The sequence below is a fragment of the Nematolebias whitei genome, chromosome 19 (genome assembly GCF_014905685.2).
Source record: "Nematolebias whitei isolate Nwh7 chromosome 19, NemWhi1, whole genome shotgun sequence".
NCBI classification, from domain to species: domain Eukaryota; kingdom Metazoa; phylum Chordata; class Actinopteri; order Cyprinodontiformes; family Rivulidae; genus Nematolebias; species Nematolebias whitei.
This window is the reverse complement of record NC_056516.1, coordinates 25,810,472-25,830,078: the sequence shown is the minus strand read 5'-3', so window position 1 is coordinate 25,830,078 and position 19,607 is coordinate 25,810,472.

Genomic DNA, 19,607 nt, shown 5'->3' with positions numbered 1-19,607 from the left:
AGATTGTGCAAGACTTATCTTTAAAATAACGCCATTACTTATGGAGTGAACCTTGTCTGTCTATTAACAAAATATCTCATGAACAACTGGACAGATTTGAGTGAATCTTTCAGGAAATAATCATTGAATGTACATCTACAGCTGATTAACTTTTTAGGCCAACTCCTTGTATAATGTCTGCTACAGCCAACACACCTCAGAAAACAGAAATGATTATAATCTAGTCAAATTTAAGAAAATTGGCTAAAACCTGGTGTGGTAGTAGCTGAGAGTCATTCACAACACCTACTCAACATACTACATAGTGTGAGATACTTCAAATTTTAGCATTAACTGTTGAAGTTAAACTTGTTTGTCTGTTAGCAAAATAATGAAATCTTTATAAAGTAACTGGATATACATGTACAACGCTTTAACTTTTGGATTCAGTCCAAATCAAGATGGACACCACAGCTACTTCACATCAGCTAGCACATAAAGTCAGTCAGTTGTACAGATGTTGAGCTCAGATTCGATGTAGCTGAGAGTCTCCCAACACATACAGTTAATTTACAGCCACAACTCTAATATTTCTCACCGCGAGACGATCCAAGTCTGAAATGTCTCGGAGGAACCTTTAAAATGAAGTAACTTGTTTTGAAAAAGACTGAAACAAACGTGGCACGTCATCAATTCCTCAACCCCATTTGCACTTCCTGAATGCCAGATGTTTATTTATACTGTAGATGCTCTGTTTCAGAGCGTGTTTTTATTTTTATTTTTAATTTTTTTTATGTCAGCTGAGCACACCCAGAGCTTACAGAAGTTCTCCTGACTTCAACACGCTTCGAGCCGATTTCCTGAGCACCCGACAGGCCGCCCCTGACTGTGACAGCTGGACGGAGGGGGCTCTAAATTTAGACATAAAGCTACTGAAGGGCAGAAGCATTTCCTGCACGCTGTAGGAAATGTACTCTTTGCACAGCAATAAGAAAGTGGGGGAGACGGTGCTGGGAAACAATGAAAGCTCGAGGGGATGTTTGACCTAAAAGGAAAACAAGTTATTGTCTCGGTGTAGGGTTTCATCCATCAAGGCCTCCGCCTGAGCACAATATGTTACAGTGTTTAAGAGAAGCAGTGACACAGGGTCCTATCATTATTTTATATTGTTGTTGTTGTTCTGTTGTGTGTCAGTGCTATTCACACCTCAGCTTAAATTAAGCGTGAATCTTCACTCTGGTGGCTGTGATGTCATCAGCGTGTTAAATATGAAGCAGCCCTCTCTCTGCAAGGTGTAATACAATTGAGCATCCCAGGGGTGTCATACCCATGGGACCAACATGCAGACTGCAAAACAGTTCCAGCAACTGTCTGAGAAACAAGAGTCTGATTCTGATGAGCTAATGGCTAGTTTGAGTTGCGTCTAGGACCGACTGCGTCAATCCTAAATCGCCAGTCTCAAAAGTGACAGTGTTTCATGCAAATACTTTTCTACCAACGTCCACATCTCAGTTTATTTGACACTACACAATTTACACAGAATTGTATGGTGATTAGCAGGCGCAGCCATGGAGCTCCTCCAGCAAACATATAATGTTATGATTGTGCAATGCTTAATTAATAATAGTGTAAAAAATTGAAATGTCTTGGGTGAGATGCTTGACAGAAGCGGAGTGTTTACAAATAGGTAAACGTAGATGTCACCAAAGTGCAGGAAATCCCATTTTCTTTATTCAAAATTTTATGGGGGAGACAACTTAGTCATACAAATGCAACTAAAGTTGGTCTTACAAGATGACTATTGATTTTTTTTTTTGGCCTTACTAGTTAACTAATGTGACACAAAAGTAAAGTAGTTGACTAATGCACCTAAATGTTGACTAGTTAACTAGTCACTGTCCATTTTTAAAACCTGTCTGAAAACTCATTTCTACTCATTCAACCCAACCGAGACTTGATTTTACTTCATTTTTATTGGTATTTGTTTTATCTGTTCAACTCGTCGTTTTATTGTTTTAAATTGAGTTTTGAATTTATTATTTTCAGCTTTATAACTTTATTTTTATGCCTTCTTTTACTGATGTTCAGCACTTTGTTTCAGCTGCGGCTGGTGTTAAAGCGCTTTATAAATAAAGTTGATGATGATGATGATGATAAAGACAAAAGTGTTCACTTATCTACCAAATGTGCAACTAGTGCAGTGTAATTGCGAGGAAGTGGGCAAAAATTACAGATTATTTAATGGAAAGGCTGCACACACAGCTTATCATACAGCTCTTTATACTATAAAACATCATGAAAGCAGTTTTGTATAAAGTACCTCAAAGTGATACTTCAGTGAAAGTACAAGTATCTTACCATAAAATTACTTTGGTAAAAGTTAAAGTCTCCTTTTAAATTATTACTTAAGCAAAAGTCTTAAAGTATCTGACATTTAATGTTAAGCATCAAAAGTAAATTTCTCATACAAAATGTACTTAAAGTAAGCGTATTAAGTAAAAGTGAATGGTTAGAATTTCCTAAACAACATCTATTGGGTGTAATATCCAGTGACAAAAACTTGGAAAGTTTGAACTGAACAATGAAAGATAGAGCTTTAAAAAAAATCTGATTTTGTTGAAGTATTCAACCTTAATTAACCTTTATTAACAAAGCTGTTAGAAAGCTCACATTGTTGTGTTGGCTTGTTTACTGAGCTCGGTTCTGCTTGGTTATGGTTTGTTTCTTTCTGAATAAAATAGTTCCTATGCTCTTGAATCCACCGTGGCTGTTCTAACGCTAGTGAACGCATCACTCTGTTTTCTCGCTCCTGACACAGACGCAGCCTTGTTGTTCAAGCTTGTTTCTGCTTTACTGGTTTACTGCTGTGTGTAAATACCAGAAGAAACACAGCAAATAAAGCACCCTAAACTGGATATATGTTTCCGTGTTCTTTAATGGGAAGACTTGTGGCCCAACAACTTCACCTTGCAATCTAACCAGTTAATATCCTGGAGAACACCAAACCTCTTCTTTTTAGCAGCTACTGTCATTTTCATACCTGTCAGGAATTTACAGTGGCTCCACTGTGAGTCAACAAAGACCTTTTGTAACCATTGATATCTGCATCTAGCTTGTTCACAGCAGAAACCACAGTTTTTACACAAGCGGTGGGGGAGAGGCTGGGTTTGTGAGTGAGAGTGTCAGTGAGGGAGAGAGAAGGGGCCGTGTGAAGTCACAGACTGGGAGAACAAACTGGACTTGCCCAATTAGAATTCTTCTAATTTTATATTGTAGGAATGAGTAACTAAGATGGTTAAGGGAAATGTATTGAAGTAAAAGTACACATTTTATTGAGGAAATGTAGTGGCGTAAAAGTGAAAGTCGCTAGAAATGTAAATAACGAAGTAAAGTAAAGATACGTCGAAATTCTACTTAAGTACAGTAACAAAGTATTTCTACTTTGTTACATTACAACACTGCATGAAAGAGAGGGCTGGGAGGCCTTTACACAAAAAGCAGTATGCCTGCATCAGTATATATAAGCTGTGTTTACTTTTGTACTTTAATAAAAGTTTATCAGCGTAGAAAAAACACAATCATTATTTTTTTCTTTAAAGTTGAATTATTATTGTTGTAGGCACCGAAAATGTATTACCTAAGCCAGGATGTATAAAATAACGTTTCCCATAATCACTCGCTTTCGTTTAAACAGCTAAATGGCTTTGCCTATTCCGAGCATACACTACACTTCCCAAGATGCTTCGCGCGCCGCTCTCCGTGACTCCTCCTCCCGCCGGCGTGCTGTGGCCACACAGCCTCTGCTGCCTGAGCGGGCACAGCGCAGAGCGGGCTGAACCGACGAAGCTCCGCGTCCCTCCCGCTCTGAAATGCTCTCAGACTGCGGGACGAGTCACATCTCAACCTGTGGCCTCTCACGCTCTCGCACACGCCACCGCTCATGTTTTTACCTCCTTCACTCAGCACCGGGAGGCTCGAAGCTAACTGAACGTACGACCGGAGCGTCTGGACTCGGAGCCGCCGCCGAATGAAGTCAGACTGGTCAACGTGAAGTAAGTGCGCACTCACATCTCTGTAAAGTTGTGTTTCTGCGGGAGGGGGGTGAGGTTTGCGTGAGTGTGCGCGGCTGGGGGAACTTCTGCTGCCAGAGAGGGAGGACTGCGGCACAGAGACTTGTTGCCCTCCAGCCTGTGCGGCGTTTTGAGCTGTTTTCCCCTAAAACTGCGCCAGACTGAATCAGGCTCACTGATGAATACACTTGTTACACATCTGGGCTGATATAGAAGATAAAACCACCTTCAGGCTGCCTCACAATCCTTATCATTTTGTTACACTCAGTCTGGATTTACCTTTTTTTTTTTTTAAACAGAACACGTATGGGGAACTATAAATCTCGGTAATTCAGGACTGAACTGTATTTGTTTGAATATGCAAATCAACTTCCCACTATTACAGAGATGTTGTCACATCTGCACACACACATCGTGTGTTTGTCTGACTTGTATAAACATGAATGACTTGTATGGCTGTGTGGTTTCCTTCCCTCCATCTCAGTGTAAAGCACATTTGTCCACATATGCAGACAGACAGTTCAACAGTCCCCTGTTACTGTGAATACATTTTCTCCCACTGCTAACCTGTCAAAAAAAACAAACTATTTTCACTCTGCTGGGTCTAATTTATCTTGACACACACATATCTAACCCCTCTTCCCTTCAGCTTGTGTTGATGTGCTCAGTTGTTCAATATGCTGGCAGCAGTCACACAAGTTCCCTCCTGCAAACACAATTTGGCCTCTGTTTGAGCTTCCCTTTGCATTCGCAGCACTTCCCCGTGCTGCGTGCTAAACACTAATGAGATGTTCTCCATTTGACGCCCGTCTTTTTGATAGAAACGCGGTAAATGAATACGAAAAAACGAGCTCCCCCCCAGGTTCAAGGTGGCTGCAGCACACTGGACGACTAGCAAGCTTTCAGTAAAACATCTGGGGAGGCCTTGTGTCGTCGTGCTATTGTTGGAAATTTTTAGTTGTTTTGTTTTGCAGATTATATTGAACACATGTCAGAAAGGTCAGGGTGCAATGGTTTTTACATCACTAAATCCCTGTCGCTGCGTTAAGCAACAGCGACAAATGGCCAACGCTCGTTGTCAGGCTTAATTCCAGAGTAATGCTGGAGTCTGGAATGGAGCTGCGTGCAGCTGTTGCACCGGATGTGAGCGAGGAGAGAAGAAATGGGCGAAGCCGATGTGCGTCTACAACTGATTACCTTTTAGTGTAAACCAATTCAAGATGGTCACCACAACTAATCCACGTTAGCCAACACACACAGCTGTAACTCAGTCAAACCAGTGGCATGGTCTACATTTTTGTAGTTGGTATTCTGTACTCAGAAACCAAGTACACTGGTTAGTACAATGTAATCGACAATTTATTTAGATTTTTAAGCGTATTGAACATTTACAAATTTCTCTGACGCTTCTATTTGAATAAACGTACAACAAACTTTGTACAACAGTTGCATAAAAAAACTGTTATATAATTTATAAAACAGTATCAAAGCAAAACATGTTCAAGTATTAAGTAGTACGTACTAGGCTTGTTGCGATAAACAATAAAACAATTAATCGCATGATAAATGAAAATTATCAACCTCATTTTCATTTATCGGCTTTATCGTTTCTTCTCTTCTTTTCTTCTTTCTTCGCTAAAAGCAGCTAAACTGAGAAGCTAAGCTATGAGCTAAGCTAACAGGCCGACCTCGGGAACAAACCACCGTCTTGTCGAAGCTCCAAAATTCACGTTTGAAACCCGTGTCTTCGTGTAAAAAGTTGTTTTTCTCTGCAAAAAGAAGCCGAGAACTTGTTTACTGATTTTTTTTATTAAAAGCTTTGAGTGAAAAATGCTATATACTTTCACCCGGTGGTCAACAAAAGGTACTACATGCAAAATAAACCAACATTTCTTCTTAAATTTGACAATAATTAGCAATTATTGTCAAATTTCAAGCAATCTTATAGTTTATCGCAATAATTTCTGAGACAATTAACCTCGCAGCAAAATGTGTTATTGTGACAGGACTAGTAAGTACAGAATTATACAATAATTCACTGGATTATCTAAGCGCTGCATACAGATTGTTACGGAAGCGTTTAACTGCCGTTTAATATATCAGTGGCATATGTTGCATATCATTGGGCACTTTTAAGTGGCTACACTGAAATTCTTAAGCTTTTCTAGTGGTATACTGTGTATGCCCACGTATTGCGTAGACTACACCACTGAGTCAAACAGATTTTGAACTCAGATTCGATGTGGTAGTAGCTGAGAGTCGGTCACACAAATTCCGAGTGTCAGATTTCAAAGACTTCCTTATTTTCAAAGCCTGAGGAAAACGGCTGTGCCTTTGTCACTTCTCAACATAACATCTTGGTTTTAAACTCTTCTATGAATGGCGGCGGGTGACGCGCATTTCGTCAAAGATCATTAACTCTTTAATAGAAGAAAATATTATACATCCAGGTGTGAAAATAGTGTCCTTATTTAAGTTGCATGTTAATGAGATCTGTTTAATTTTGGATGAAGAAAAAAATGTTCATAGTTCAAAAATAAACGCTAAACTTTAGCTTTTATTTTGGTCACAAGCCTCTCTTGCAGTGACTTTTGCATTCATGTGCTGGTATGTATCTTAAAATCCAACCGTAATGTTTCCTAAAGTCCTCTCAGAAAGGATACGTTATATTTGACCGCTCTGCAAGCTGAGCCTCATCCCTGGCTGTCAGGACGTCGCTTAGCAGACCAAACACATTTCACAGTCACTTAATCTTTAGCAAGCAAGAAGTCCATGCCCATCATTCGAAGGCAAACAGTGGAGCGCATGGCTGAGCACCGTAGGCTTTACAATTACCCTGCTTGACACTCCTGTCTCTTTAAGGTCCGCACACCGGAGGAAATTAAACCCTAGACTGAGTCTGGAGGGGCCTTGTGTTGCTTTGACTAACAATGAGTGTTTCTTAAATGTCCAGCGTCCTTAAAAATAAACCAAGACCAATACGCAGTTTGATTTTATCACTGAGCTCTAATAAAGCAAATCAAACGAGTTAAATGTAATAGTGTAATTGTATTGGTTTGGAGAAGAATGTGTTTAAATTTGTGTACTGCCACCAAAACACCAAATACTCCATGATCTCATTTAATGAGTTGTAAAATCGTATACAGCTCGAAAAAAAAAGAGCTTTTTATTTGATTTATTTTATTTTTTTAAGGAAGCCAAAACAGACGAGAGCTGCTGTCAGCCTTTTTGACTTGATTTAAAGTCAAAACATTTCTTAAATCACTGCATCTGTCTGGTTTTGCTTTAGCTTCGATCTTTTTTAGGACCTTCCTCTACTTTAAAAAGCAACAATCTATCAAGGTTTCTTTGCTTGAACTTGTCTAAAACAGTGAATAGATGGGAAGGATGCACCGAGCGATCGGCAGGAAACCAGAATCAGCTGATTTATTTATTCATTTTAGTTCCATCGGCTCTCAAAAATGTGATATTGTTCCAAATAAACTCTACGTTCAAAAATGTATGAAAGCATTTAATTCACATTAGCACTAACATGTCTTTATGGTGAAGAAAACTTAAAAGGAGCAATTTATAATATGAGTTAGTTGTCTAATAATCTGAAAAAAACAAACGACTGAAAAAGGATTATTTTGCTAACACATGTCTGCTGCTCAAAAACTTACAAGCCAAGTGTTGCTTTTATTTGGCTGCAAGAAATCAGGTTTAGCTTCTGACACTTATCATTTGAAAGCTGGAGTCAGAAAACGATGGTACCACTTTACAATAAGGCTCCCCTTGTAGATGCTAATAGTTTATAGATACCTTATTAATTCCTCTATAAACACTTGATAAATCATTAATAACTGCCCATTATGTGTTAATTAAGGGTGAGAAAGATACAAAACTATAAATATACTATAAGTATCTACATCTAGGCCTGTCGCAATAAACAATAAATCATCAATCGCATGAAAAATAAAAATTATCTACCTCATTTTCATTTATCGGCTTTATCGTTTCTTCTCTTTTCTTCTCTCTTCGCTAAAAGCAGCTAAGCTGAGAAGCTAAGCCACGAGCTAAGCTAACAGGCTGACCCTGGGAACAAACCTCCGTCTTGTCAAATCTCCAGAAATCACGGTTGAAACCCGTGTCTTTGAGTAAAAAGTTGTTTTTCTCTGCAAAAAGAAGCTGAGAACTTGTTTACAGATTTTTATTAAAAGCGTTGTGTGAAAAATGCTATGCTAAAGAGGTCAAACCACACTGAGCGTCTGCCATTTTGAGAACTGAAAACTGAGAGACAGCCCATGTCACGTCAAGGGGCCTCCCTCCCATTTTTCTTAAAGACATGCTGCTCGCTCCCTCACTATCCATCCTTCGGTTCAAACAGTTTTATACTGACATCCGGTGGTCAAAAACAGTACTACATTCAAAATAAATCAAAATTTCTTCTTAAATTTGACAATAATTAGTAATTATTGTCAAATTTCAAACAATATTATTGTTTATCGCAATAATTTCTGAGACAATTAATCGCCCAGCAAAATTTTTTTCATGACAGGCCTATCTACAACTATAGATACTTATAATGCAGTGATAAAGTACAATATTATATGCTAAAAAAATAGGTTTACAAATGCTTATTGGGCTCACAAGATAGTAACTTAGTCTGAAATGATTAAAATAACAACTCTAGATGAAATATATAGATGGCAGATTTGGCTCACTATTTGGCAAGAAACTGGTCAGTTTTGTTTCTTTCTCACCCTTAATTAATGCATAATAAGCAGTTATTATTGATTTATAAAGTGTTTATAGAGGAATTAATAATGTATGAACTATTTATTAGCCATCTATAAGGGGAGCCTTATTGTAAAGTAGTCCCAAAATAATTTAATAGTTTGATTAAAACTTATCAAGCCACAAATTGCTGTCAGTTGTAATGAATGTAATTTGGTGCATGCTTTAAAAAACAAAGTGAAAGAAAAACTTGAGTTCAGAACCGGCAGGTTGGAGCATTGAAGATCAGAATCGTCTTATAAAACTGCAATCAGTGCGTTTCTATTAGACGCTCACCTAAAGGTGTGTTCTGGTGCCTCAGACAAGGAACTGAAGCACAATCAGGACTGTCGGACTATTTTTTTTTATTGTTTAATCATCTCGTATGGAAATTTTTATCACACATTGTTGGATTTTTTTTTAGAGATTTTATGCCTACCTTTGTTTAGAACCATGGTAATCAACAGTTTAATGGCAAACCAAAGGTTTGTTAGCTCGTGGTGTTTTTCTTTTAAAAGCAGCTTTGTGTGCAGCGGTGCTTATTTATCTCCTTTTTTAATCCTCTAATTTTGCTCTCTGTTGTTTCAGACAGAAAGGAAATACTCGTCATCCGTGGAGAAATGATTAACCGCGCACTTGTTCTTTTTTCCAAATCCAAGGTGGTCTCTGCAAATGTGTTTTGTGTCTGCTTGTAAAGATCAGAAGGTTCAGGAAGACAAACGAGACAGAAAGTGATTCAATCAGAAAGCACCGAGGGGCCGGAGCGAGACAAGATACAGGATCATGGTGGTCGTGATGGATAAGAAAATAAAAAATGAGAAAACAATTCTAGTCATAAAAGGATGATATTGATCTATAGTGCAAGAGTCGGGCGCTCCTCAACACGACTGATTCTTTGAAAATAGATTTTTAATCTGTTTCCTTCACTCTAACGGGCACTTTTTATGCTTTCTCTCATTCTCCTTTATACGTTTTTTTTTTGTTGCAACTGTTTGAGCTGAACCTCAAAAGGATCCTCTGCAGACTTCAAGCTTGAAGATTGGTCAGAAATACAGACTGTACATCTAAAAACAAAAAGAGGGCTTTTTTTGGGATGGGAAACGCACTCAGATAGACCAGTCACAATAAACAATAAATCGATTAATCTCATGATAAATGAAAATTATCAACCTCATTTTCATTTATCGGCTTTATCGTTTCTTCACGTCTCTCTCTTTCTATGAAAGACAATGGATGACAAAAGGCTCACCTCCAGTGTTCTTCACTGACCCCTCCCTTTCTCTTTAAAATACGTTTTAACCGTCCAAATTCACGTTTTTGCATCGTTAAAAGCAGCTAAGCTGAGAAGCTAAGCTAACAGGCCGATCTCGGGGGGGAGACCTCCATCTTGTCAAAGCTCCAAAATTCACAGTTGAAACCTGTGTCTTCATGTAAAATGTTGTTTTTCTCTGCAAAAAGAAGCTGAGAACTTGTTTACTGACTTTTTTATTAAAAGCTTTGTGTGAAAAATGCTATGCTAAAGAGCTCAAACCACACTGAGCGTCTGCCAATTTGAGAATTGAAAAGAGACAGCCCATGTCACGTCAAGGGGCCTCCCTCCCATTTTTCTTCGCGCCTTCGCTATCCATCATTCGGTTTAAACTGTCTTATACTGCCATCCGGTGGTCAAAAAAGGGTATTACATTCAAAACTAATCAATATTTCTTCTTAAATTTGACAATAATTACTAATTATTGTCAAATTTCAAACAATATTATCGTTTATCGCAATAATTTCTAAGACAACTAATCGCCCAGCAAAATTTGTTTTCGTGACAGGCCTGTGCTCAGATGCTTAATTTAAAGATGGTAAACCCTGATTGTCTGCTGCGACAAAATGTGACGGTTAATTAATAACGACGCTGAACCACAACCGATATCTTCCTCAAAATGTGGACAAATATTGAAAATTTGCATTTATTACATAAATAATAAGCAGGTTTTTAAAGCGTTGCCTCTTTTTTTTTAAAAGTATGAAATACAATTGTTGAGTTTTATTCACAATAAAAGCAAATGTGCTTCAATGTTTTGACACATTTCTAAGAATTGGGTTAGACGCAGGATTGCTCACGTACTTCTATCGTGTTCCGGCTCAGAGGAGACAGCTGATGAATCGTTTCATGTTCATCATATCAGGTCAGAGAAGGTTTCTAAAGTTTTTGAAACAACAACAACAAACAAAACAATCATATTTGAGCGTATACAGTTTTCTATGGAGTTAATTTCTAATGTACGCACTCATTAATTGTCCAAGGCCAAGTGCGTTGACTAAGCCGCAGCTCAGGATGAAGGTATGTCAGGGTTGTGAGCTGAAATTCTGAAATGTGCGTGTTTGCGGCACGAGCGCAGTCAAACTTGTTTGTCCGGACAGCTGTTGGAATCCTGCCTGATCATGCCCTGAGAGAAGTCTCAGGAAGCATCCAGCTGCAGACACGTAACCCGTGCGTCCGTGAGCCGTTCAAATCTCACTGCAGTGTCTGAAGTCTCAAACGCTCGACTTGGCACCAGTTTCGCTCGTGCACACGTTTAGCTTGTGTAGAATGGACACACACACTGACGTTGTTATCATCTCACAGTAGCCCTTAGCAATTTCCTCCTGGATAACAGGGTGCTTCAGCTCGTGTTGGACTGCTCTGCTGCTCCGATTCACACGAACTCAGCTGCATTTTGTGCTACAGAGGAAGACGGGGACAGTGGGGTGTGTTCGGAGCAAGTGAACTCCAGGTATATGGTTAACTAGTGTTGCATCAAGGAAACAAAAGTGTCCATTGCTAAAACTTGTAGATGAGACTGGATATTATGCTGATTGCTTGAAAAAAAAAAAAATCAGTTTTCGTATGAGCTAGCTGACTAAACTGGTTTGTACTGTTCAAATATCTTCTCATCTGAATGTAAACCAAAAAGTATGCATTTCTTTAAGTAACAAATAACAGGTGCTAATCTTGTTTCCTGACACATCTATCTTCATGAAAACACCACTGACTTCATTCTTCATGCACTATATGCCCAAGCTCTAACACACTTGGCTAAAATATGGTCCGAGGGCCAGAAGAGGTCTCTGTGTGCTCCATGTGCTCCTTTGATGTCCTTGCTTGTAGTGACTTTAAAATAAGTCAGTCCTTATCAAGGAATTTTACTGTGACTGAAAACAAAAACAAATTTAGCATAATCAAAGATTTTTGACTAAAATGGGCCCTTGCTGGGTTAATAAAATCATAGCAAACATAAAATAAGGTTTGTAAGCTCAATCATGGTAGGTAAATACAAAAAAGTTTAAATCAGGTCCAGATGACCTGATTTAAAGTTTTTTGTACATACCAAACATACTGAACATACTAAACATACTAAACATGCCTTAAATGCCTCAAAACACAAAAATGGACCAAAGTTGATCAGTTTGAAGCCATCCTAATTATTTTGGCGCAGTTTATAGACGGTATGTTTTGTTGATCTAAGTATTAATGAACACCTTTACTGTCACTGAAATTAAGCCTGCTTTGATTTTACAACACAATCAAAGTTCATTCTCAATAATCCAGGTGAAAAAATCAGTAACGTTCAGCCAGGTCATCTGGACGGTTTCTTTTTTCTTTTTTTTGTTGTTGAGACGTTTCGTCCTTCATTCAAAGGACTTCATCAATCCGAGAAGCCACAAACAAACTACAAGCCGCACACTCCCATAGTGGACCGACCAATCCAGGTAAAAAAACAAAGTTCTGTCAGGTCAGCTGGATGGTGTCTTTGTTTTTGTTGAGACGTTTCGAGTTGACTTGAGTTTGTTTGTGGCTCCTCGTATTGATGAAGTCCTTTGGATGAAGGACAAAACGTCTCAACAAAAAAAAAATTAAAAAAACCATCCAGATGACCTGACTGAACTTAGTTGGATTTTTTTACTTGGATTATTGAGCATGAACTTTGATGTTTTGAACCACTTTGGCTATGTCTGCCTCAGAGGAGTCGATGGGGGAGAGGGCGGGCCCCACAAACCATCTTATCACCTGCAAACTGGTTGGTCCACAATGGGAGTGTGCTGCTTGTGGGACTGAGTTTGTTTGCGGCTTCTCGGATTGATGAAGTCGTTTGGATGAAGGATGAAATGTCTCAACAAAAACAAAAAAAACAAAAAACACGTTCAGATGACCTGACTGAACTTTGTTCAGGTATTAAACAGTATTAACAAAACACACAATCCATGACGTGATGGCAATAAAAAAGCAACTGGGAGCAAAATGCCTGAAGTGTCTGTGTCTGGAAGAACATGTTCTGAGTGTAACATACAGCACTCTACTTGCTTTACCGAAGACTAACATGGACCCCTGTAGGCAAAATGTTTCCCACCCCTGCACTAAAAGTAAGAGAAACATGTGTTGGGATAATCTATTCATTCATGTCAAACTGGTTTCTAACCATGACAAGCTTCGTGCAGGAATACCATTCAGTCTTAATCTGATACGAGACAAAACTCCAGTCTGCTCTGGTTTTTGGAACCTAAGCAGACCTTCCAACAATTTTCAGTCAGGTCATCTGGGCAGTTTCTTTTTTTTTTTTTCTGAAATGTTTCACCGTCTATCCAGAAGGCTTCATCAGTCAAGGAAACACAACACTCAAGGAGGGGGCGTTCCAAAGGCACCATCTTAGCACCAACATAACAGGTTTGTTCCACTTTGGATTAAGCTGTTTTGGGGAAGAATCAGTTTTGTGTTGTGTGTTTCCTTGACTGATGAAGCCTTCTGGATGGAAGGTGAAATGTTTCAGAAAAAAAAAAGAAGAAACTGTCCAGATGACCTGACTGAAAATTGTTGGATTGTGTACCTGGATTATTGAGCATGGACTTTTCTAAGCAGACCTTGTGACCAAAACAGAAATGGATCTGGAGGTCTATCCAGCTTCATTCCCCTTCTGTCAAAGTGTTGGACATTTATGGATCTTTATCTTCTTGTGGTCGAACACTAATTTGTTTTTGAGCGTGCAGTTCTCGTTGCTCTTCGAGTTGAGTAGAGCAGGTGGATGAGCTGCAGCATCCTCTTCTGTAAGGATTCTGTTGAGTTTACGCCTTTAACACCTTCAGGAGGGTTAGACGTTCTTGGCAGGTCTTGCGTGTGAGGTCTGCATTTTAATATTCTGCAGGTGTAGAAGGGTAACGGGTGGTGAACAGCAGCGTGTATGAGCTGTCAGAGTTGTTCGCAGGAGCCACGGCATATTATAAAGTCACCGAGGGGCCGATCCTCATCTAACACCGACGGGTGAACAACTTCAGGAACGTAACTTGAGGCACTGGCTCACACTTACTGAGCCTCGTTTTTATTCTGTTCAACACAAGTTTTGTTTTTGTCTCTGTTGTTGAATCAATTTGTTCTTTGGGTCTGCCTCCATGTTGGACCAACATCTGTGTTGTTCGGCATCCCTGATTATTTTTCTTGGGGCATATTTATCAATAAAAACAAGCATGTTTTGCAACAAAATACAGGAAGCGCTTATGATTTAACTATGTAGGGTCAGTTTTTGTTTGTGAATGAGGTGAACTGTGTGGTGCTGGTTTGCACGGGGCTGCAGTTTATGGTCGACTTGCTCAGTTTTCCGTGCACTTTATTCATTCATTCAACCTTTATTTAGACAGGTTACCTCGAGGACTCGTTTACAAGAGAGACCTGAACCTGAATTTATCATCTCAGTCAATGCAATCCAAGTCTATTTATTGCAGTTCAAGCAGTTCTTTGCACATAGATACTGCAATCTTAACAAGTTGGTTGATATAATATGCAACCCTACTGGTTTTCTCGCTTTAAAAAAAGTTTAGAACCAGGACTTAGCTGTAAATAAATCATTTGCAGTGTTTCCAATGCACTCTCTAGAAATTTGTCCCAATAGATGCGTTGCCTTATTAAACTAGAGGAGATTATTGGCATTAGAGATAGACCCAATTATTTGGCCAACAGATTTGTGGCTCAGTTGGTAGAGCTGTTGCCTCTCAGTGAGAAGGTCGCCGGTTCAAATCCCAGCCCGGGAACTTTCTGGGTGGAGTTTACATGTTTACATGCATGTGTGGGTTTTCTCTGGGTACTCCAGTTTCCTCCCACAGACCAAAAACATGCATGTTAGTCTGACTGGTAACTAAATTGTCTGTAGGTGAGTGAGAGAGTGAATGGTTGTTTGTCTCCATGTGTCCCTGTGATGGACTGGAGACCTGTCCAGGGTGTACCCCGCCTCTCACACAGTGATGGCTGGACATGGGCACCAGTGGCTACTGCGAATCAAAAGGAAGGAAGGAAGGATGGATTTTTAATCAGCCAATATTGTCCATAAAATAAAATAAAAAATCCAAATGAAGATCCAGTAAAAGCAGCAGACTGTAGTTCACAATTTAGATTTTTTTTTTAAGCAACACTGTATGTTCTTGAGAATATACAAACTCTTCAAAGCGTTGTTCAATCAATATACATTTATTAAGGCTAAGAAATTATTGTTACATTTTGGTAAATGAACAGTACAAATATAGAAAGTTAATAAATAAATAAATCTGTGTTGCGTATCAGTCATCAGCTGTCCTGATTTCTGATTTCTGCCTTATGTATGAAAACAGACTCGTTCATTGATATTGCGCCTTATAGTCCGAAAAATACAGTATGCATATATAAATATAGTAAGTGGTAATATTTAATGATAAAACAGCTCCGTTTACTTCAGTACAATCTAATCCAGTCTCATTCAGTCCTGGTAAATGCAGTGATCTGGATGCAGTCTGATTCGGTGCATGTCCGTGTTAAATTCTAGTTTGTCGAAAACCGTTCCATCTCATAAACACCACGACCTCTTAGAACCACACCACACGTGTTTTTGTCCTGTGTAAAAGTTCAACAAAAGGGAACATGAATGAAATAAAACGCCTTCTTTTCGTGGTCCTGTTTGTGGTACTTTTGAACCCAAACAGCCTCTGTGTTGTACCCAGCCTCAGGTCTTGGTAGACGCTGCCTGTTTTTTTTTTTTTTTTTTTTGTGGTCAAGTGTGGAGCATCATGTGCTCGGAGAGAACGAACACATCTTTTCATGTTTTGTGCTAAATTTGTTGTTGGGGAAGATGAAGCACAAAGAGCTGATTGTCTCTGTAAATGTGTAACATTTGTCTCTGTGGGTTCTTTGTTTTCTTATGCGTGCTACTTCATATAAACAGCTCAGTTTTTCTGCAGCTCATTCCGGTTGTTTCCTCCCTTTATGTGTTATCAGGTGATGGATGGGACGGGCACATTATTGGCTGCCATCCATCATCGACTGACAGCATTGTCCACCTACTTTCTGTATATCTGTCATTCTTTTCCAATCTCCCCTCGTCTCTTTGACCCTCTTTTACAGTTTCTTTTTCTCTCCACACTCTTTCTCACCTCCTCCACTTGGCTTCCTCCTTCATCTTGTTTTGATTTCTACTCTTCCTCTTCTTTAAGTTTCCTTTTGCCATTTTGTCTTTAAATTGTCTGCTTTCCATTCCTCTTCGAGCATTTGTCACATGTTTCTCTGCTATACCCTCTCCCCTGGTGCACTCTGAATTTTATAGTTTCAGGGGAAAAAAAGCGTCTGAAAGCAGATTTAGAAAGACGCCGTGTCCTGCGCACAATTAAAGCGCACCTCCCTCTTCCCTTTCCACAAGCAGGCTCACAATAGGAAATGTTCCCGTTATCTCGCTTGGTAGCAGTGTATTAATTTAAGCCGTAGACAAACAAGCAGTGGATACATGCTCTGATGTGTCCTCGCTCTGATAAAGTCACCCTCACCTCTACATGACGAGCCCCTCCAGATGACTTTCACCTCCGATGTGCTGCTCATTAGAGTAGAGATGTGGCACAACAACAACAGAGACGTGAGAAACGTGGAAAGAGACAGGCAGACCTCTACACAAAGTCCAACATTAAACACTAAAGTTTTAGAGCGGGACCTTTAGGCAGGCATTTTGTGTTGAAATGCCTAAAGGTTTGGACACGCTTATGTGGTAATTTTCTAAATACATACAGTATGTCATGTCTGTTTTCATTTTGTTTATTAGTCAAGATTGACTGATTATTTACAGTTGATAGAATACCAGGAAAAATATTGTCCGACACTATTTTTCAGTGGTTTTCTGTCCTCTGCTTTAGGATATAATGCTATATTGGTCAAACTTACTATTATAAGTCAGGCAAAAGTATAAAAGAGTGACAAGTACTCAACTTGAGATGTTGGCACAAACCAACATAGTCACATTTTTAGAGTTGATTATCAAAGTTGTTCTTATCTGTGTAAATTGGTGTAAGCCTTTTAAACCTTTAAACTGGTAAAGCTTCTAGGATGATATGTGAACATCTTCAAGCAGAACAAGCAGTACGTCCATGTCCTCTATCACAAAAGGAATTGAATAATAAATGTCTGTATTTTTCAACATGAGTGTTTTTCTGGACTGGACTTGTAAGGAAATGCAAGTAAACCTTGATTTTTTTTATGGTGCATGATATGCAAGTGGGTATGAGTTACACTGTGTATAAGAAGAGAGGTGATTTATTTTTTATTTTTTTGTCCGAGGTGACACAGAGGGATAGATCCTAGCGAGAAAAGGGAGCAATTTTATCCACCTCCAGGTGCAGTGGTGGAGCCAAGGGGTGGCCAGTGGTGGCCTTGGCTACCACAGATTAAACTTGGGCCCCTGCACCTGCCACCCCAATCATTTGAGACAACTTAACTTAGGCAATAAAAAAATGAGAAAGCATAGTTTCTTATTTGGTGGTTGTCATTTTGGATTTTGACGTGGCAACACCATTTTTGAAAGGAACCTTTCTTATGCCTAAATGCACCCACACACCAAAATGGAAGTTGATACCTCACTTATTTTTCAAGTTCAAAGTCAAAGTTTATTTGTCGTAACGAAATTGTGTACATAAAGTCCCAATTACATCCAACAAAAGTATAAATTGTGTTAAAAAAAAAAAGTAGTAAGATCCAACTAACTAAGAAAATACACTAAACTAAGAATACACTAATAGTACAAAAACAACACGCTGAACAACAGCAGCACGAACATGAGTCTGTTTGAGCAGATGAGCATGAATGAACACAGCAGCATGAAATAAATTAATAATAAGTTATTGTGTTCACAACATGCACGGACAGAGATCATTTTATATTCTCTCTTTTGGCTCCACAACGAGGCACAGAAATGGAGTCCATTCGTCTTTCTGCAGCGTTAGTCTTTGTAAAAGGACCTCTTGAAGGACTAGTGACAAAACTAACATATGAGTTGAACAGAGAACGGACATTTTCATTTACAGGTTGAAGTTTATGAGCACGCAGTTAGATATAGACCTCTTAAAGTCCAGTTTTAACATTTTCATCAAGTTCATGTCTGGACTTGGAGTTGCCCATCACATCACCTCAATCCTCCCCCCACCTTGATATTGTCTTGTTGGTTTGCTGCTGTGATTATCACGCAGCCATATTCTTTTCCAAGCTTCATCTCTCAGACTTGTCAGCCTTACATTTGGCTCTAGAGACTACTTTAGTGAAGAAAGACGTGACTGTTTGGTGTCTCGCTTCTTCAGCTTCAGATCCAGCTCAGATCAGCCTTCCATCGCTTTCCACTTGTTGTTTTTATTAATACCCTGTCTGGTTATCCATAAAATGTTCGCTATGGCCAAACTTCTCCAGCTCGGTTCAAATGAAAGTTTTCCACAAGAGTCTTATTTATTTCTTGTCAGTTGTTCGGCCTTTTTCTTACCGTGTGGTCGTTCGCCAGTATTTTAGCATGCTAGCCGAGTCCTGCTGAGTTTAGGGTGCAGTTGTGACCTCATCTGCTGCTTAGCCTGCCAGCAGCTTTGCATTTCTGAGCAATAAAGGAAGGGATCAGTTTTGATTTTTTTGTTTTTTTGTTCTTGGCTGAGCGCCTTATTGTTTAAAGCCATTATCTGGCTGGCACGGCTGAAATGTTTGGGTAATTCCATCAACGTTTCTCTGGAGACTGCCTGTAGCCTTATTGTGGATGATTGTTTATGGCAAACGTGGTATTTGTTAATGGACTTTGGGGCATGATATCACCAGAGAGTGTGTGTGGATGAGAGAGAAATGAAACAGTGTTTGTCTGAATGCAGAGTTGGTAGAAGAATGCTATTAAAGCCACTCCAGCTGTTTTTAAGAAGCTTAGTGTTCCCTGAAGTAATCATTAACAATACTTGCTCGCCATTTAGGGAATTTGCTCAATTTCTCTCTGTCGTTGTCTTCCTTCTAATCTCAGTCTTCACAAATGCTGTGATCTTTGAACGAGCTGCTCGTTTGCTTTCGTGGTTAATAGTATTTCCAGAAGATGATGGCAGCAGCAAAGTCTGAGTAAGGAAACGAAGCCAAGATGCACTGTCAGAACGAGAGTCGGTCAGAGAATTGGTCCTGAACGAGTGAGTAAACAGAATGGGAGAAAAGATGTTTGAGCCAAGTGGAAGGACAAAGAGCTGCTGTGAAAGTGAGCCGAGGGCACTTTCACTTTCTGGACAGACAGTCCTGATGTTTGTTTTAGTTTATTATTTTAGGATTACTGGATTAAAAGTTTGCCATGTTCACCCGGTTAACAAACAACAGCCACATATTGTATTCATTTATCTCAGTATCTTTTCCATTTTGGACTCTGTCCTGGAGGCTCGTTCTACAAAAATTATTTTCTTGGACACTTTAAAAAAAAAAAAAAAAGCTTAAATTTTCTGCTCACGTTTAACTTCACCTTTAAAGAAAACAGTTGGATTTTCTTTTGAATAAAGATTTTC